Source organism: Triplophysa dalaica, chromosome 16 (assembly GCF_015846415.1).
Source record: "Triplophysa dalaica isolate WHDGS20190420 chromosome 16, ASM1584641v1, whole genome shotgun sequence".
Taxonomy (NCBI): domain Eukaryota; kingdom Metazoa; phylum Chordata; class Actinopteri; order Cypriniformes; family Nemacheilidae; genus Triplophysa; species Triplophysa dalaica.
The window spans coordinates 11,290,357-11,295,509 of NC_079557.1; the positions used below are offsets into that span (position 1 = coordinate 11,290,357).

Below are 5,153 nucleotides of genomic sequence, written 5' to 3' on the forward strand. Positions count from 1 at the left end.
CCCCGGTTGTTTGTGGAATAGGATTGACAGGGTGCACATGTCAATCCTTCTCAGATTTGTGGAATCACTCTATCAACACGTCTTGCCCTCCGCCCTCGAATGGCTCGGTACATAACGTAATGAGCAGTGCGTGAGGAGAGCTGGTGTGGTAAGTGTGTGTCACATACCTGTTCTGGGAGTTCTCACATGAAGGGAAAGACATGGTGGCGTTCTGTGTATGAAAGCACATCATGAGAAAACAATGACAATGTAATATCTAGTCTATTGAGTTAAAACTAAATTCAAGAGTTTTAGATGAAAATAACCTATGCTGGGTTGTTTCAATAAATGGATAGGGATTTTGATAACACAATCTCATGGGAATTTGTTATATTATCATTTCACGAGGTTGCTAATTCGTATGAATTCAAAAATGTCATTTGTACATTTAAGTGCTGTTTGCTTTCGCTCCAATGACGTTAGATTTTGGGATGGGGTTATGGGCGAGGCTTCAGCATGGTTCTTTCTAATAATTGAAATTTCTTGAACGATTCACATAGTTCGAATTGACACAAAATGGACACCTCATAAAACCTCATGTCTTTTCTACACTTTCTAAGTTTGTTTTAGTGCACCAACCACGATCTGCTTACTCAGGATTTCTGGGATATCTGTTGATGTGTCTGAAACCGCTCACTCATTCATTCAAATAGGAATGAGGAATATTTGAGCCACACTACATCGGGAAGCAATGAACAAAAATAAGTGAGCGACACCGATGTGTGTAACCTGCGTCCAACAGTACTGTCACGAACATTCGTCTTTAACATAATGCTTAACTTATATTACAGCTGTCTGACTTTTAAATAGGGCTACTGTATTGTTAAGAAGATTCTCACATGTGTCTTGTTTATTGTGTTAGTTGATAAAAAAGAACAAACAACTGCTAGTTATGTGTTTCTTATGTTTATTTATTGTATTTTACATATATTAGTTTCATTTACCACCAGTATCCTCCACCTGATTCCAAACAAGCTTGTGTGCACACATTGGGATATACTAACGTGAAACGGAAGGGGTCGTAGACGACTTCACAGTTACAAACATTAAAATAAAACATCTTTTCATTTAAGTATTTATTCATTCAATATTTAATATGTATGGTTTACTGTATACTTACATTCAATTAGTTAAATGAAGCGCAACTTATTTCATTTTTCATAATGCAATGAAGCGTCACTAAACTCCGCCCTCTCGCAGGGAGTTGTGGGTAAAATGAACTGTTTGAGTATTCATGGACTTGCACTTCGAGGAATACTCATTTCAGCATGAAGGTTTGAGACATACTAACTTTTATTTTGAATACTATTTGGACGGGTAGAATAGACATTTTCGAACACTACTTCAAAATGTGGAGACACACAATATTGTGCACTATAGTAGACCTCATCTCCTCCAATTATCTGCCATATGAAGTCATTTCAGGAGACAGGTTGATTGATACAGTAAGTCATGTACATGGATGTGTTCTTTGCACCAACTTTGTGTAGTTAAAATTAAAAGCAATTTTCACAAAGCAACTTTTGCTTTGGTTCCAGTATGTTTGAGTCATCCCACTGAGTGGAGTCAATTAAACTTCTAAAGAAGATCCTATGTAGGTGTTCTTCCTCAACTCATTCACTTATATATAATCAAAGCAATGTGCACCTGCACACTGTTTTCAGTGTTGGTTTTGGTGTGTGTAACCGCGGTATTAACAAAGTTATGTCTATAAGCTATAAGATTTGATTTCGTGGGTGGGTGAGACGGTGTGTTTTTGCCCGAGCATGCATTTGTGCGTGTGAGCATGCATGTTTGTATTTGTGTTTTTGCCTGAGCTTGCACATGTGCGTGTGAGCATGCATGTGTGTGTTTGTGTTTTTCTGCATGAGGTGTGTGTGTGTTTGTGTGAGAATGCATTTTGTGGCCTCTGGGTCTTCCTGTGAGTCATTCGCATGAGGTAAACCCCACTAAAGCTGTCCTAGTCCTCTCTAATTCCTCATTAGCTCACGGCAGGCTGTCTCAGGGGGATTTGCACTGCCTGTGGGTATGTGAGAGAGTGTGTTCGAGTGGGTTAGTTCGAACCCATGCCGTCTGAACGTGGAGCACCACAGGGCTTCTCCTTGGGAGACTGCTCTGAGCCAGGTGTGTGTTCACTGGCAGGTGCTTGTGTGAGGGGGAGGTAATGTTTAAACAAGCTTTTTGGGTGGGTCAACACCGCGGTTGCATTAAGCAGATCACAGTCTGGGATGTTCTGGTCTGCTTAAGAATTGCTAGTCAATGCATCATGGCCTATCTAAATTCTTGGATGTGCTGTCATATAGTTAACCCTTACAATAAAGTTCATAGTACAGAAATGCTATTGGTAAGTATGATTCAAAAAATACATATGTATGAATTTGTTCATTTCAATTAATTTGATCCATTCAACAACAACAACAACATAGTCTTTAGTTATCTAAAAATGGTCTTCAGTAAAGGAGCTAAGTGATAAAATGCATAAAAAAAATTCATCGATTATAACAATTATGAAAAATCTAGTTCCCAAATTCCTGATAGATTTTTGAAATGGATCATATTATTTTTAACCCAGCTTTCAGTCAAAAAGAGACAGACCTAACTGCTGGGTTTTAATGAACTTGTTCTGGGTTGTTTCAAAACAAAACACTGGTATATTTTAACCCATTTTCTGGTCAAATATAAAACGTTGTCTGGGTTAATTTAACCCATCAGCTGGGTTAGTCCCTTTTCGACTCATAACCCATCTTTTTTTGGAATGTATCTTGCTCAAGCATACTGGTTGTTATAACAACATACAGACTTTACCGAGAGCATCCTGAGATGCATGGGGTACTGCTGTGTTCTTTGCATCATGAATGCAAAAAAAATTCAAAACACCATTACAGTAAAAATCAACATTTTAAGTTTGAAGATCAAAGAAAGTCATAGCCTGATTGAATACATGCGTGAGCAAATAATGACAATTATAATTTATCTTTTTTACTTATTTCTTGTATTTTCCAGAAAAGTTTAGAACAACGGATTCATTCAAAAGAATTCTAATTAAATTATTTAAAAACATATTTATCCAAAAGTTTAACAATACAATTTGTATTTTTACATTCTTAACATAAGGAGGGCTGTTGTATCTAATAATGTAGTATAGTATAGTATAGTGTGGTATTTCTAGAATTATTATTATTATGAGCATCAATTTCAATATTTACCTTCCATATTTCCAATAAACCTCCAAAAAAGATCAACAGCTATATTTGTAACTTTATATATGTTGTAATGAGCATTGTGCTGTTCACATCTTTCACAAAGCTGTCTTTTAGTAAACCACATAAACATCTTTAAATATCTTGTTTAAGCAGGTGCTATATCATAATGATGGCACAAGTGGTCCGTTTCATCTCTTACGCTCTGACTGTATGCCTGTTTGAATGCAGTGAGCTCCACAAAAGAGGTGAGAGGAACCGTACGTATATTCAATGTGCGTTTGATATTACTCTGTTTGTCTTGTGTAAAAAGGGTTTCCTTTCCTGTTTGCTTTTGTCAGAGACACTGAGCCCCCTTCTTACTGAGATCGTCTGTCTGCCTGCTGGACAAGCTGTGTCCTGCCCACTGAACTCAATTCATAGATTTGTGATTGTGAATCTGTCCTGTTTCAGCAGGTACTTTGGTATCTTTAAACATGAAATTAAATACTAATATGCAGAGGAGGTTGACATTAAAATGTCTTGTTTTAAAAATGCTAAGAGTTTGAATCATGTTGATAGTATCCATGAGTTTGCTCATCGGCGCAAACCAGTGGACACAAGTGGAAACGCACTATTCAAGTTGTGCTCTCAGTTCATTGGGAGTAGAGACAAATGTATTGCTGGATCTAAAATATACATTGATACTTTCCTCTTACAAAGTTGTTTGCTATTATTTTATATTATACTATATTTATCTAAGTTTTTGTAATCACAAGAAATGTTTTGAACTCAAGCAATTAAATATCTCTTTTAATTTGAGAGAAGTGCAGATTCTTTAGTGGACACAAGTCAAGCACTATATGCACAAAACACTGATACTAAACATGTACCAAAGGTTTTCTTTTTCCTTATTTTAAGGATTTTTCTTCTTTTTATTGTAAGACCGGCGTGTTTGCTGATAATTGAGTAATTACCTGTATAAGATAGCACTCCTGCCAGGAAACACAGCTAATCTTACAGACTGGCCTCATCTGAAGAACAGCGTTTAGCTCAGTTAGAGGCTAAACGCTCCGTTTAGCAGCACAATTTAGTGTGTGTTTGTGTGTGTGAATGATGTGTGTCCTGTGCACTAGTGATCGTTCTCATTTATGTATGCGTCAAATGAATGAAGACACGGGGAACAGTGTTTTGGACAATTTCTTTTTCTTAAAGGCTGTTTATCGCAAAGGCTCACAGATGATAAGATGATGATGGTGCCAATTTGGGGAATCCTTTTTTTGAAGCTTGGGAAGGGGCTGGGAATTTCATGAAAGTGGTTGTGAAGTCCATGGTAGTGATAACTCTTCTAATAGTGGTGCTGAATATGAAAAGCAGTTTGTGCGGGGAATGGAACAACATAGCTACACAGATTTTAAAGACTGGCAGTGAAATACTGTGACTTGTAATTGACAACGGTGGACGTCATTCTAGTACAAACACAGACTTTTTTTATGACTTTATTCTCTCTTGCCAGCTCTCCTGGAGCTTTTGGGGACAGGAAAAACACTCTTAATCACCAGCTTTAACATGTCACGTAACATCTTATATATAGGCCTATCTTTTTGTTAGCTTTTAGATTTATTGTTCGGGTACCGGCTCCTGTTCCCCTCTTCTTCATGTTTCTCTTTCCACTGTCCTATTAATATAATAACTATAAAGGCAAAACAATCTGATAGTATTTGATACACTCAGCCTTAACAGAAGATAATAAAGTGTTTTCCACAGATTTTGGATGTTCATTTCAATAACAGTTTTATGGCTTTAGTTTTTGTATTTTGTGCAAGTATTTTTCTTAAAAATCACGTTTATTTCTGTAGCGCTTTCTATGCATTATTTGTACAGCATTTGTATAGCAAACATATGAAACAAACTTAAAGGCCGCAAATGTTGGAA

General features: G+C 36.8%; 1 long non-coding RNA gene across 1 annotated transcript; it reads left to right on the forward strand.

Annotated features, from left to right (window-relative positions):
• Window positions 1-3,738, forward strand: LOC130438392 (uncharacterized). Its single transcript, XR_008909323.1, has 3 exons — window positions 1-148; window positions 3,393-3,487; window positions 3,581-3,738. It is a non-coding gene; the product is annotated as an uncharacterized LOC130438392 (long non-coding RNA).
• The last annotated feature ends 1,415 nt before the right edge of the window (window positions 3,739-5,153 follow it).